Source organism: Neolamprologus brichardi, chromosome 1, assembly GCF_056152115.1.
Source record: "Neolamprologus brichardi isolate AB-2024 chromosome 1, ASM5615211v1, whole genome shotgun sequence".
Taxonomy (NCBI): Eukaryota; Metazoa; Chordata; class Actinopteri; order Cichliformes; family Cichlidae; genus Neolamprologus; species Neolamprologus brichardi.
Window position 1 is genome coordinate 44,668,877 of NC_142104.1, and position 16,203 is coordinate 44,685,079.

Sequence of the window (16,203 nt, forward strand, 5' to 3'; positions counted from 1 at the left end):
TGCTAGTTAACAATATAACCCTACTCTGGGCTATAGTTCAGGATCAGAATCAGAATACTTTATTGATCCCTAAGGAAATTTTGTAATTCCACACACGAACACAAACTCCTATCCTAATGAGGACACAGGCATTATGTTTCTTTTAGTTTTTAGGTATGAACACCAGGCTGACAACACGAGGCAAAAAGAAAAATCAGTCCAAAGAGACTTCAAAGTGCTTGTCAGAGTAATTCTAGTTTAGAAACATGATTTTCTGACTGCTCCTAACTGCTTTTGTTACTTGCTGAAGATCAGGGTCTGGCTGCTGCGCTGCTGTTGGCATGAACTCCTCTTTAAAATCATTCTGTGTTCTTGGCTACCTTTGAGTTAGCAAAGAGGTGAAGTTGTGTCAGCAGCATAATGCAGTCGTTTCTGTCCTGAAAGCAGTTTGCACTTGACCATTGTGCTCTTGTCCTTTTGTGCAAGAAGAAACAAAATCAATGTCCACACTCCTGAAAAGCTGTATCGCTGTACCACTCCACAATTTTCATTCTCCTCCACACGCGCAGAAACCAGGTGTTTAGATTTTTTTCTATCTGCGCAGACAACTGAAGAACCACTGTAATCCAAGTAATGACATTACTTTATCTGTAATGTAATTACCAAATATGATACAATTACACTACATCATTACTGAAAAGTGTAATGTGATTACTGTAATGTGTTACTTTATAACACGTTACATCCAACAGTGGTAGATGGCCTGCTCCACCACTTGAACCACAGCTTATATTTTGTGTTTTTAGTGAAACGTTCTGTTTTTTTCTGTCAAATAGTCTAACTCATTATGGAAATAAGCAATACAAGTAGGAGAATTACCTTTGGACTGCACTTTCTAAGCAATTTACTCTTGTAGTGATTGCAGCACTAAAACAGTTTTTTTTAGACGAATTGAACGTGCCTTTTTGAGATAGAGGGATTAATCAGTCTTTTTGGTGATTAGAATCCCAGCATTGATAGGATTTAAGATAGAATTCCCCGAAGTTTAGATTGTAATGCTGGTCGAAAATGAAGATTAAAGCTTAATGGAGCTCTGAGTTACTTGGGTGAGGTGGTGATGGGAATTGATGATGGGGTGAATATTTGTTTTTAACAGTTATCTGGTTTAGTTAGCATTGAATGAATGGTACTTGATAAACAGTAGTCTGAGAGCCTTTTATAGCAGTGAAGAACAATCCTGGCAAAGATGGCTTCATTATGGTTTTCTCCACAGACTCCCTGTTGAGGCATAAGGGTCCTGAAAGAGTTCAGTGTGTTGGTGATCATGATATGCTGGTGGAACTGAGGTGAATCTCTAAAGTGATGACCTCCTTGCATTACATACTTTAGGTTCATTTTCTGCAGGTTTCTGACAGAGAACAGGCAGATTTACACTATAACATGCAGCGTTCTATAGATGGACACATAAAGAAATGAAAAATTACATGTATGTGTTAACTTTCTAAACACTTTGTTACATTTATGATAAAGTAGATAAAACACATTTATGTCGGCCTTGGCTTATAGTTCTTGTCTTTAAATGAACTTTGTGTGTTTCAGGTCCTGCACTCTCAAAGACTGAATGAACCAGCATTGCAGCCATGGGTCACTGTGAGCATCACAGGGAAGGTTGAAGCCGCCCACTGCACCTGTAAGGTCGGAGTCGCAGAGACCTGCAGCCACGTCACTGCTCTTCTGTTTAATGTAGAAGCAACAGTGTTGATCTGTGGCACAAGGACTGTTACAGATGAACCTGCATGCTGGGTTTTGCTGGGTAATGTGACCAAGATACAGTCAGAGGTTGGCTATAAGATAGACTTCTCCTCTTCAGCTGCCCAAAAAAAAGGCTCTTGATCAAAACATAAACAGACCATCTGTAGTGACAGGTAAAAGGAGCCGTCCTCAAAAAAGAAAAATCACACCTGCTACTGTGGAGGAGTTGTCACTGCTGGAGGATACTTGGATACTTTGCTGGAGCACAGTAAAGCTGTGGGTTGTGGGAATGACCCATAATGTTTTATCTAGGGGTCTAGATTTATGCCTGTAGTGCACTGCTGTGTAAATAATTTGCATTTACTGAATATGTACTGACTGAGTCCCACTGTTCAAAAGTTGAATAAAGAAACAAACTAATGTTTGCCTTTTTTTAAAATTAAAACCACTTTATAGAACATCACATCCGTTACAATGTAGAATCCATTTATAGTTTACAAGTGACAAAATGTTTACACAAAATCATGACAGTGTTTACATGATATCACCCACTACTAACATTACTTTATTTACTGTATCTTTTGAAAAAAAATACAGCAATTTTAAAAGCACAAGACTTAAGAATATTTAACAGGACCAGGTTTCATTTTTCCCTGGTTTTATTATCATGTTTCATCCATTTCATTGGCTGGTTTGCTGCAATGATGCCAAATAATTAGCAACTCTATTAATAGAAGGTAGTTCTGCAAAATCACTCAGTAGGATGTTTGTTCTAATTTGCTATGAGCTCAGAGTGCATAGAAAATAAAACTAATAGGCTATAAAGAGTGATATGAACATATTTAGAACTTACCAGAATGAAAATGTCTGGAGCACCAACAGATATTTGGAGATGGAAGAGAACTGGAGCTCGTCTCACAGCTGCTATCAAGGCTAGACGCCTTCGTTTGCTAACATCGATACACGAGCTGCCTCATGTTGCTTCCAGGTTGGGAAAGAATGAAAAGACAAACCCTTTTCAAGCTTATTCTCTTGCCAGTCGTGCGATCGAACATTGCAGCAAATACGAACCATGCGCTTTGTTTTGACCCCGAAAATGGCGGATCGGGCCAAAATCCTTTCCACGTCCCACCCCCGTGACATCGCGCTCCAAAGCGCTATTGATGTCTAACTGCTTAGCTAAATTAGTGTTCAAAAGATTCTTTTCAGCCCCAGAATTTGCTCGCTTTGGAGAGAAAGAGTCCAGCTGATAGCTGCCAGCAGGAGCCATCCACCAGTATCACTGTCACTACTGGCAGGTAAGCCCTTTTGGCCACACAGAACAGTTTCACAATGAAATGTCCTACTTTTCTGCAATAAATAGATGCCTCTGCCTCTGTTGTTCCTCGGGCATCAGACTGGACTGTCCAGTCTGCAGTGGCATTGGTATGCCATCCATCCATCTTCATCCGCTTTATCCGGGGCCGGGTCGCGGGGGCAGCAGCCTAAGCAAAGAGGCCCAGACCTCCCTCTCCCCAGCCACCTCCTCCAGCTCATCCGGGGGAACACCAAGGCGTTCCCAGGCCAGCCGAGAGATATAATCTCTCCAGCGTGTCCTGGGTCTGCCCCGGGGCCTCCTCCCGGTGGGACATGCCTGGAACACCTCACCCAGGAGGCGCCCAGGGGGCATCCTTACCAGATGCCCAAACCACCTCAGCTGGCTCCTTTCGATGTGGAGCAGCAGCGGCTCTACTCTGAGCCCCTCCCGGATGGCCGAACTTCTCACCCTATCTCTAAGGGAGATGCCAGCCACCCTTCGGAGGAAGCTCATTTCCGCCGCTTGTATCCGCGATCTCGTCCTTTCGGTCACTACCCACAGCTCGTGGCCATAGGTGAGGGTAGGGACGTAGATCGACCGGTAAATTGCGAGCTTCGCTTTTACACTCAGCTCCCTCTTCACCACGACGGACCGGTGCAGCGTCTGCATTACTGCAGCTGCAGCCCCAATCCGTCTGTCGATCTCCGGCTCCCTTCTCCCATCACTCGCGAACAAGACCCCGAGATACTTGAACTCCTCCACTTGGGGCAGGACCTCATCCCCGACCCGGAGTGGGCACTCCACCCTTTTCCGGCTGAGAACCATGGCCTCAGATTTGGAGGTGCTGATCCTCATTCCCGCTGCGTCACACTCGGCTGCGAACCGCTCCAGTGCGAGCTGGAGGCCCTCACCCGATGAAGCCAACAGAACCACATCATCCGCAAAGATCAGAGATGAGAACCTGAGGCCACCAAAGCGAAAGCCCTCCGCCACTTGGCTGCGCCTAGAAATCCTGTCCATAAAAATTATGAACAGAACCGGTGACAAAGGGCAGCCCTGGCGGAGCCCATCACCCACCGGGAACGAGTCTGACTTATTGCCGGCAATGCGAACCAAGCTCTTGCAACGGTTGTATAGGGATCGAATGGCCCGTAGCAATGGGCCAGACACCCCATACTCCCGCAACACCTCCCACAGGACACCCCGAGGGACACGGTCGAATGCCTTCTCCAAGTCCACAAAACACATGTAGACTGGTTGGGCAAACTCCCATGCACCCTCAAGTATCCTCGAGAGGATGAAGAGCTGGTCCAGTGTTCCGCGACCAGGACGAAAACCGCATTGTTCCTCCTGCATCAGAGGTTCGACTAGCGGACGAACTCTCCTTTCCAGCACCCTGGCATAGACTTTCCCGGGGAGGCTGAGGAGTGTGATCCCCCTGTAGTTGGAACACACCCTCCGGTCCCCCTTCTTAAAGATGGGGACCACCACCCCGGTCTGCCAATCCACGGGTACTGCCCCTGATCTCCACGCAACATTGCAGAGGCGTGTCAGCCAGGACAGCCCTACAACGTCCAGAGCCTTCAGGAACTCGGGGCGGACCTCATCAACACCAGGGGCTCTGCCACCAAGGAGTTGTTTAACTACCTCAGTGACCTCGCCCCCAGAAATTGGCGGGTCATTCCCCTCATCCCCAGACTCTGCTTCCTCCTTGGAAGACGCGTCAGTGGGATTAAGGAGGTCCTCGAAGTATTCCTTCCACCGCCTGACAATTTTCTCAGTCGACGTCAGCAGCGCTCCGCCAGCACTATACACAGTGCAGGTAGAGCACCGCTTTCCCCTCCTGAGACGCCTGACGGTTTGCCAGAACCTCTTCGAGGCAGTCCGAAAGTCTTTTTCCATGGCCTCTCCGAACTCCTCCCACACCCGAGTTTTTGCTTCAGCCACTGCCCGAGCCGCATTCCGCTTGGCCTGTCGATACCTGTCGGCTGCCTCCGGAGTCCCACAGGCTAACCAAGCCCGATAGGACTCCTTCTTCAGCCTGGTGGCTCCCTTCACCTCTGGTGTCCACCATTTGGTTCGGCGATTACCACCACGGCAGGCACCAACCACCTTGCGGCCGCAGCTCAATGCAGCAGCTTCGGCAATGGAGGCGCTGAACATGGTCCATTCGGACTCGATGTCCCCCGCCTCCCTCGGAATGCTGTTGAAGCTCTGCCGGAGGTGTGCGTTGAAGATCTCGCGGACTGGGGCCTCTGCTAGTCGTTCCCAGCACACCCTCACTACACGTTTAGGTGCACCAGGTCTGTCCAGCGTCCTCCCCCGCCACCTGATCCAACTCACCACCAGGTGGTGATCAGTTGACAGCTCAGCCCCTCTCTTTACCCGAGTGTCCAGAACATATGGTCGCAGGTCTGGTGATACGATTACAAAATCGATCATCGACCTACGGCCTAGAGAGTCCTGGTGCCACGTGCACTTATGGACACTCTTATGTTCGAACAAGGTGTTCGTTATGGCCAAACTGTGATTAGCACAGAAGTCCAATAACAAAGCACCGCTCGGGTTCAGATCAGGGAGGCCGTTCCTCCCAATCACGCCCCTCCAGGTCTCGCTGTCGTTACCCACGTGAGCATTGAAGTCTCCCAGCAGGACAACAGAGTCTCCAGGTGGAGCACCTTCCAGCACCCCCCCCCAGGGACTCTAAGAAGGCTGGGTACTCCGAACTGCCACTCGGCGCATAAGCGCAGATGACAGTCAGGACCCGTTCCCCGACCCTAAGGCGCAGGGAACAAACCCTCTCGTCCACCGGGAAAAACCCCAACGTACCGGCAGCAAGCCGAGGGGATATTAAAATACCCACCCCAGCCCGCCGCCTCTCACCAGGGGCAACTCCAGACTGAGACAGAGTCCAGCCCCTCTCCAGGAGACTGGTTCCAGAGCCCAAGCTGTGCGTAGAGGTGAGCCCGACTATATCTAGCCGGTACCTCTCAACCTCACGCACTAACTCAGGCTCCTTCCCCACCAGAGAGGTGACATTCCATGTCCCTATTGCCAGTCTTGGCAGCCGGGGGTCAGTCCGCCAGGGCCTCCGCTCCTGGCCGCCACCCGGCACACAATGCACCCGACCCCTATGGCGCCTCCTGCGGGTGGTGGGCCTGCGGGAGGATGGGCCCATTTCTCCTCTTCGGGCTGTGCCCGGCCGGGCCCCATGGACTAAGGCCCGGCCACCAGACGCTCGCCCTCGGGCACCCTCCCCGGGCCTGGCTCCAGGGCGGGGCCCCGGTAACCCTATCCCGGGCAGGGTAAACTGTTCCCTCTGTGTTTTTTTCATAGGGGTCTTCTGAATCGCTCTTTGTCTGGTCCCTCACCCAGGACCAATTTGCCATGGGAGACCCTACCAGGGGGCAAAAGCCCCCAGACAACATAGCCCCTGGGATCCCTGGGACACACAAACCCCTCCACCATGATAAGGTTGCGATTCACGGAGGAGGCATTTCACTGAAATGATGAGGTGGAAGGAAATGGAAGGAGAGGGGCATCGCTGACATGCTGGTGGTCCCGGACAGCAAACTGGAAGTGGAGATAGTCGGGACGTAGAGTTCCTTTTCTTATTTGCTTTATTTGAAAGAAGAAGGCTCATCGTTGGAAACTATTTGATCTTTTATTTGATTCAGTTCAATTCAGTTTTATTTCTTTAGTGCCAAATCACAACAACATGTCCCTCAAGGTGCTATATAGACTCTACAATCATACAGAGAGAACACAGATACCCCAACAATCATACAACCTCATATGAGCAAGCACTTTGGCGACAGTGGGAAGGAAAACTCTTTTAAAAAGAGGAGGGGGCCATCTGCTGAAATTAGTACAATACAAAACACACTGTGGAAGAGAGCCAGAGATTAATAACAGCTAATGATGAAATGCAGAGTGGGGTATAAACATATAGTGAATGAAAAAGGTGACTGAAGAAGAAGCAGAAACCCCGAGCAGCCCAGACAGATTATATGATAACTATAGGGGAGAATTCTCTCTTATTATATGCTTTGTGTAGCCCAGGCAAAGAAAACAAAACAGAGGAAAACCAAGAGTTTGGGAAAAGGAAAAGCCAGCGTACTTACCTACTAGAAGTCCAGAGCCAAGTGACTGAGTGAAGGAAAGGAGTAATGTAAGTAAGACGAGTATTAGTTGGATGAACAAAACACAACTTGTAGAGCAGAGCTGTGCAGAGATGTTTGAAGGGGTGGGTACTCGAAATTAAAAAGGGGAACCAGGCTGAATAGCAACAACCCACATTTATCAATAATCAAATTTGGAATCAAACGATATCACTGTCATCAGGTGGGGATAACGCAAAGCAAACGTAGCTCATTTTTAACCTGATGGGTACAATGTTGCTGTTGAGGGGCTGCTGCTGCTCCTGCTGCTGATGGTGCTGCAGGGCAGGGCTGTGTTGATCTTTCTATAGCAGAGAAAAATCCATAGGAGAGATGTTAGCGGAGTTAAAATTAAAGTGTTATGAGATAATAATAAAATGGAAAGATTGGTGAAGGGCTTGGGAAGATAAGGCAACACATAAAAAAACTGTGGGAAATAAACCAGGCTCTGCCTGTGACTCACTCTTTGCCTGTCTTCCTCCTTCACTCTGCACCTGCTGTCCATCTGGGAAAAATCTATTATTTAATTATCCACAACTCGTGTGCCTAATGCATTATAAAGTAATGATAGAAAAATGTTATAGAACCAGAACATTGCAATTGTCTTTATTATTGTTTTTATACTTGAACACTTCTGCAATGCAATGTTGAGACGATATGGCCATTATGGACTCTATGGTGCGCCTCTTCATGTTACATATGTGTACCCAATTTCATACACGTATGTAGGTCATACCCAGACCTGGGGCTCAAGTTTTTCATTCTTCTAGGTGGCAGTACTGAGCCATTTACCCTGCCCATATCTGAAGCCATTAAAATACGTTATTTTTCACCAGACCTGATGCGTGTTTAAAATTTCAGGAGTTTTTGAGCATGTTAAAGCCCTCGTTTTGTCAGATTATTATTATTATTATTATTATTATTATTATTATTATTATTATTATTATTAATAATAATAATAGTTAGGGATGCACCGATACCGATACTGGTATCGGGTATCGGGCCGATACTGTAAAATGTGTGTGTACTCATACTCGTAAAAGTTAACCGATACCATGAACCGATACTAACTTATTTCATTAATCAGAGGGTGGCTTGTCATTTCTGTTGTAGTTTTTTAGATTGGTCACTAGGGGGACATCCCGCGCTAAACAGGGTTAGACGAGTGAGACTGGCAGCTCCAGATAAAAAAGAGAAACTGGAGGCTGCTGTAGCTAGGCTAAACAAAATGTCAGCAGTGTGGAACAGCCAACTTTAACTCAGGTTTTGGAAAAGCGATGAAAAATGTCAAGAGAAAAAACACGGGCAGTTAAAATAACAGAGGCTCTGTGCCAATACTTCAGTGATATTTTGTAAAATTACAATGTGGAGACTCTGCAATAATTTAACAGAAGTGCTTATTTTTCACTTAAAATTTTTTTGTGGTCATTTTTTTTAAGATATTATTTTTTATTGGCAGAGAATAAAATAAAACCTGTCTTCCAATTCATTGTATTTGTGTGTGTGTGTGGTAGAAGTATCGGTTTTTGTACTCTGTATCGGCAAGTACTCAGATCCAAGTATCGGTATCGTATCGGTATGAAAAAATTGGTATTGTAGCATCCCTAATAATAATAATAATAATAATAATAATAATAGTAATGGTCCTAATAATCTGTTTCTTGGTGTATTTTCTTTCAAATACAGTGTTTATTTTATATTGTAACTATAATAATCCATAATTTTTTGGATATGCATATCAGATAGTTTTTAATTTTAGTTTTTAATTTCCTTCTAGCACTTTGGCGTATGCGGCCCACGTAGTCCGTGAAGTGCGGGTACTACGAAGCGTGCGGTCGCTGGATTGGAACACAGCTATTGACTATGAAGTGGTATGGTCTGAGAGGGGCGGAGCTACACAGATATATCACCTCAACCTGCTTAACACATGGAGACAGGCTGAAACTGCTTCTTTGGTGAGCCTGGTTAAGGAGAGCGATGAGTCGGGGCCGGAGGTGCCAAATTCAAACATCATGACGACCAACTCTCACAGGCCAAATGTTGCACACTGGTAAGTGGTAAATGGACGGGTTCTTTTATAGCGGTTTTCTACTGAGTACTCAAAGCACTTTAGTCGCTGCAACAGCATTTTGCAGATCGTTCTCCCTGCTGTGCAAATGGAGCACCATTTTAAAACACAGCCTGGCAGGACAATGTGTTTACGGCCCTGCAGGGTACCTGAGCATAAGAGACTAAAAATGCTAGAAGTGGGAAAAATAGAAAAGTCACACAGCACTTGGTGTAGCCCCAAGGCTCCTGTGGTGAAGAAAGATGGTTGTATACGGTTCTGTGTTGATTATCGCAAGGTGAATGAAGTGTCACAGTTTGATGCTTATCCCATGCCCCAGGTCAACGAGCTCCTGGACCAGTTATGCACTGCTCGCTTTTTCATGGTTCTCGATTTAACCAAGGGCTACTGGCAGATTCCCTTGTCTGGGTGCGGAGTCCAAGGAAAACATGGCCTTTTCCAGTACATACAGTTTGTACCAATTTGTCACACTTCCGTTCGACTTGTTCAGAGCCCCTGCCACATTCCAGCGCCTGATGGACCGGGTGCTGCAGCTGCAGCTGCTACCGCCTTTTTGGATGACATCATCACAAGCCCATGAAATACTGGGAACAGATAGTCTGGTCAGATAAGACCAAAATTGAACTCTCTGGATGCCATAATACACACCATATTTAGAGGTCAAAATACCATACCAATAGTGAAGTTTGGAGGAAAGGACAAATATTCTTCATGAAGATCTGCTGCCATCTACTGGGACGATGAAGATGAGATGAGGATCAATGTTTGAGCAAGACAGTGATACCAAACACAAAGCCAAGAACAACCTCAATTAGTTTCAGAGGAAGAAATAAAGCTGCTAGAATGGCCAAGCCAACCACCTGACCTGCATCTAATTAAAAATCTATGGAAAAACATAAGAGCCCATGAAACCTTCAGGATTTGTGTGGAAGAATGAACCAAAATCACACCTGAGAAATGCATGCAACTAGTTTCTCCATACAACAGGTGTCTTGAAGCTGTCATCACCAACACAGGCTTTTGTATGAAGTATTAAATACATGTCAGTAAGCATGTTAATTTTCCCTGTGTCATTATTACAGATAACTTAATTTATCCATCGTCTTTGTTGTGTGACACTTTGGTAATGAGACGCCTTTTTATAGGCCATTTCCCGTATTATTAATGTAATTTATGGACATCTATGGTATGATTTCTTTGCATGTGTGAATTGGATGGGTTGCTAGCAGGGCTGGACTGGAATAAAAGAATCCTCCCTGACATTTTTGGTCCAGGCGGTCCATCCCTCAAAAAAAAAAAGCATCCATATATTGTGTACACGTTTCATATTGTTTCATTATTGATATTGAAAGATTTTCTTGTTAATCAGGTTTGAATAGTTGTTATTGGGTTAGTTATTAGTTGCACTGCTAATAGCTAAAGCTACACTTTAGCTATTAGCAGTGCCTCGTGGTCAAAGTGGCTATTCATTTTACCATCTCCACAGGACAAGACTCATCTGTCCATCCGCATCATCCACAGATGCCAGCGTTCACATTTTGGACAAAGAGGACAGATGGTTTGAAAGAGGAGTGAAAGAAGCATCTATGTCCACTGTGAGCGACCATCTTTGAACAGAGGCGGTGGTTTACGACACCAACTCTCTGCCATCTATATTCCAGTTTTGAGTTCCCTCCCCAGACGCCTTAACACCCACTCACATCCTGGGACATCTGACCTCAGGACATCACATGAGAAGGTGGGGCCAGGTTTCACAATGAGCTCACCTGAAACTCTGGCTGATTGTGACCCACACCCAGTTTCACACCTTGGCTTGTGTGATTAAGTAGAGGATCATTAGGGGGTCCATGACCCTCTCGGGGGCATACTCCACAGGGCTTAAATCTGGGACTCTCCAGCATTTGACCTTAGAACTGAAAAAACTGTTCGGATGAGAAGTGAAAGGTCTTCAAGCAACTTAAAGAAGTCCAGACGCTTTTCTTTCCAAGCTCCTTAGAATATTCATTTTACCCGAATCCTTGAATCTAAGTTTGTCTCTTCATCTAGCCGCAGAGAACGGCACAACTCCCGGCACATCATTTTCAGATCACTGCGGACTTTCGCTACTCAGGTTAAACGTAATATATAAGTCACTTAGACAACCTAAAAAAGTTATTGTTGGGCTTTTTTCAGCGTTTTGTTTGTTCGTGAGTAAATTGGTTTGGCTGAGATTAAAGTTATTAGATTAGATAAAATAAAACTTTATTAATCCCCCGGGTGGTTTTTACACAGCTGAATAAACATCAAACAGAAAACTGATAAACAGAAGTGTGAGACGGTCGAGAGTTTACTCCAGTGTCCTGTTATATTTTAGACAGCAAGGAGCAGACGGCAAGTTTATTAAACTCCACCGAGACAGCGGTGACGCTAATCAGAAGGCTCGGCTGTCCCATTTCCGGCCTACCCGACCTTCTGAGGACCCGGCCTTCGCGGTCTACGTGGGCCGGTTCCTCAGAAGGATGCAGCCCATGAATTTGGACACGACTTGAGACATTACTTTGTCTGTGACACAAAAAAAACTTTTAAGATAGTTTCTGGTGAGAATGTAGATGTGTAAACTTCAGATGTCTGCTAGCTTTACCAATACATCACATATTTGCAAAAGTGCTCCGACGTTTTGGCAGACGTCTGTTACCCACCAGCTCGGTAGCTGACCGGGAGATGAAGAGAGCCGGTGAGGACGACTTGACTCCCGGCACATTCTTTCTAAATAAAGCTTTAAATTTAAAGCTCAAAATATACTGACAGCTGTCATTATATTTTGAACTGAACCTGATGTAAAATGTTCTGTTCTTACTTTAACAGATGACTCTGAATAAAATCTAATTTAATTCAGGAGGAAACATTGTCACCAGCAGGTGCATGTTGATGGCGATCCTGAAGACTGCTCCATTAACGATGAAATTATGTTTTTAGTATTTTTTCAATTCTCTTCCAAACAGCAGCTGTCTGTTCTGTTTAATAAAATAAAAATAAAAGCATTCTATTATTCAATTTGTTTGTTTTTATTCAGTAAGCAACATGAACTGTGCTTGAGTGTATAATATTTTAAGGCAGATGAATTTTGTGTTTCGGTCATGTAGTAATGTAGTGAGGTCTTCTTCACTTGCATCAAGAAATCTTTGGACCTCATATTAGTTAAGATTTCATATCGTTTATCTGCTTAATTTGCTATGAGATAACACGGGACCGAGGCTGACGTGGACAGGAAATGGCTTGTCAGTCAATTCTCCAATAACCTTTTCAAATCGGGGACGTCCTACGCATGAAAAAACAATTCGTGCAAATAATTTCTTTTCACGGGTGCAATCAAATTCCTCTCACGTGATTTCAACGACTCGCGCTCGCACCGTGGACACGCGCTCAAGAAGCCACCACGCCCACGAGTTTCTCCTCTGCAGTTTATCTGTTAGAAAAACTCACTTTGACAGTTTGGAGGCGGAGTCTATTAGCATCCTAATGTGATTGGTCACTTTTATTTGGACACTTCAGGTTACCTCGTTAAACTGAGTGACACTGTGGCAGCGACAGAAATGCTTTTTTTAAACTGTATTTGTTTACAACTTGAGAAATAAAGTTTGCTGAATTAATTATCAACCGTCGATATTTGCTGTGCAGCAGTGGAAATGCAGACAGCTGTCACTGGATTACTTCAATGCTTTGGAAATATTTAAATCAGAGGATTCTAAGGCAAATTCTGAAATACTGCCGCCTCATTAATCTTTTGTACAGTATTACACTGCTTCTATGATTTAAACAAGTCATCATACTAAGAAGCACGCATCATTATGCTGTGTAAATATAACTGTATTACACACCATAGCAACAGTGACAGGGACAACAATACTTCAGAACTTGCCCAGAATCCTCTGATTTAAGTATTTCTCCAACATTAAAGTAACGCGTGTGGCTGCTGAGTTCTGCGTGTTGTTGATTTCATGCACAAGTAAATTTAAATGCAATGAAATGATTTACTCGAATTATGTTTTTTTCTTGCCCTGGACTTATGATATTATCATATTATCATACAGTTCCTAAACACTGAAAAAAAGGGATTGGCCAGCTCTTGGATTTACGTAAGCATCTTGTGTGTATTTAACACAATTGCCTCATGCTTTAAAGTTAGGTGTAACTATATAGTGTAGAAACTACATGATATGCAGAGAGGGTAGATTAAATTGTTCATATCATGTTCAAGTGAAGTAAGTCAATAATATAGCAATGTTAAATCCCGCAACACTGCGTGGGTTTCAGTCTCGCACTCTTTTTTGGTATACCAAAAAAAGTAAATTGGGTGGTTGTTACATTAAAAAAGTCTACCTTGTAATTTGAACACAATAATTTCATGTTTCTATGAACGTAATTAAATCATGTAGGATTTGCATGGAATTCAAAAACTTAATTTGTTCTTGTTGAGATGACAGGATACAATCTAGTAAGAGTGGTTAGTTGCTGAACTCATGAAATTCACAAGATCGCACAAGATTTCAAACTACAGGAAAATCAGTGGAGTTATAAGAGGCAGAGAACTACACACACACCACATGCATGCTATTGCTATTTATTGTGGATTAACCTGTCAAGGATAAAAACAAAAAAATCCTGCATCAAACACAGGAAATCATAGCTTTCCTGTGTTTCCTAGATTGTTGGCATGGTGGTGAGTGCTGTTGCTTCACAGTAAGAAGGTCCTGGGTTCAAATCCACATTCTGGCTAGTTTGCAGTGGTTTCTCTCTGGGTATTCTGGTTTCCTCCCACAGTTAAAAGTCATGCAGCTATTAGAGCTAGGTTAATTGATGATTCTAAATTATCCGTGAATGTAAGTGTAAATGGTTGTTTGTTTCTATGTGATAGACTGGTGAGCTGTCCAGGGTGTACCCTGCCTCGTAACCTGTCACTTCAGGGTTATTTCCCAGCTCTCCTGCAACCCAGAGGATGGTAGTCATTGTAAATCCATTCAATTTTTATGGTAACCAGGATATAGACTTTGTTGAACATTATGTAATATGAAGACAACATGTAGTATTTAAGTGACCAAGTAGTATTGGGGTAAAAGTTATTGAATAGTGTTGAAATAAAATGACAAAATTGTGAAGGATTAAAATATTCCAAGAGCTCAACTTACTTCATCTGAACATGTTTCAATCGCGTTTTAGAAACACAAAATGCACAGGTTTATTGAATATGAAAAAGTTGTGTTGATTTAACTCAGTTGTTTAAGTTTCTGCCAAAGCAAAACATTTGTGTGCAACAAATGTCCACTATTGAATCAAGTAAATCCAACATGGCCTTTTTTTCAGTGAAGAGTCAGTGTAATACAATTAATACTGGAGGAAATTGCAAAACTGACATTGTCCACATACTTAGCTATCTGTGTCAGCATGTGGGACAGCTGGCTGGTAAAAGCAGGATGAACTTGGATTTCAAGCAAAGTGAACTTTCTTTCTTTTTTTCTTCTGTCCTGCAGCAGCTCTCACTTGGAGAGCTCTCAGTATATTTGAAAATGAATCTTTTGCTCGTTTTTCAGAGTTTCAGTCGTGTAACTGTTGGTGTTTGTGTTCTTATTAGGCACGATGAAACACATCATATGAAAAAAATACTTAAAATACTTAAAATTCTATTTTTTCTTACTTCAAAATGTGTAATATGTGTAATTTCCATTGCAAATAACAATCGTATTTAAATTGGGAGGATGCCACTACAAACTGGGCTGAGCTGTGATGTTCCCCAACTGAAACGATGTGCCTTCTTCTCGTCTCACCTCTAGCCCCTGTCAGTCCTCTTGCTGCAGCTTTTGAATCACAGTAGTCGAGCCTGGAACGAATAAATGCAGCTTGATGATTTGTTTTATGTCTTAACAAATCACACAGTGTGAGTAAAGATTTTCAACTTGAATATTTCTCAGGTACAGTGAGGACAGGCTTTCTTTGTGTGAAAAACTGTATTAGATATAATTGTGGAAATTGGCATTTCCCACTATAGAGTCTGCTGAGTTAACATACTGCTGTCAATATGATGCCTGGCCTTGTTCACTGTGACAGGGCCAGGCTGTATTGACAGCAACATGTTGAATATCTCACGCTGATAAGAACAGCGAATGTTTTTTTTCTCAGACAGACTAACAGAGGATCAAAGTCCAGACGTCTCAACACATTTATATGCAGGGTGATTCTTGCTTTTTAGAAATGTCAGTGAATTATTTGCCTGTATTACTTTTATGCTGTAGAAAGTGAATCAAAAAGCAAAGAATAGTCAAAAATATCCCGTCACTTACAAAAACACCTAAATACACGTGCTTGACAATAATAATAGATGGAAATGGATTTATAGGCAACATTTGACCCTCTGAGTACTTTATCTCCTCGCATCCGCAGACAAATGAGAATCATCAGTTAACCTAAAGAGCACATCTTCTGAGGAAGGTCGAGGACCTGCACAGGTATGTTGAAAACATGCAAACTCCACACGTAAACCCTAGCCTTCCTGTGTAGTGACACCACTATGATAGCAGAGGCAAGAGTATGTCCATCTGTCATGGATGGAGAAGAGGTGGAGTGGACAGGCCATCACATTAACAACACAAGAATAAAGCGAAAACACTCAGCAAAGAATTTAGAGTCATCACTAAATTGTGCTGCCTGTTTAATGCAGTTGGGTACCAAGCTGTATCAAAGCTATAAAGTTACTAAAGTTATAAATAATTATTATTATAATAATTATTTATAAATAATAAATGTTTACTTAAAGTGGTCCAAACATTTACAAACCAATTCAATTCAATTATAAATGTTTTAATGTAACAACAGTTGCCTGAAGGTGCTTTATATTGTAACAGTAAAGATCCTATAATAATACAGAGAAACCCCAACAGTCAGACGACCCCCTATCAGCAGGCACCTGGGTGACA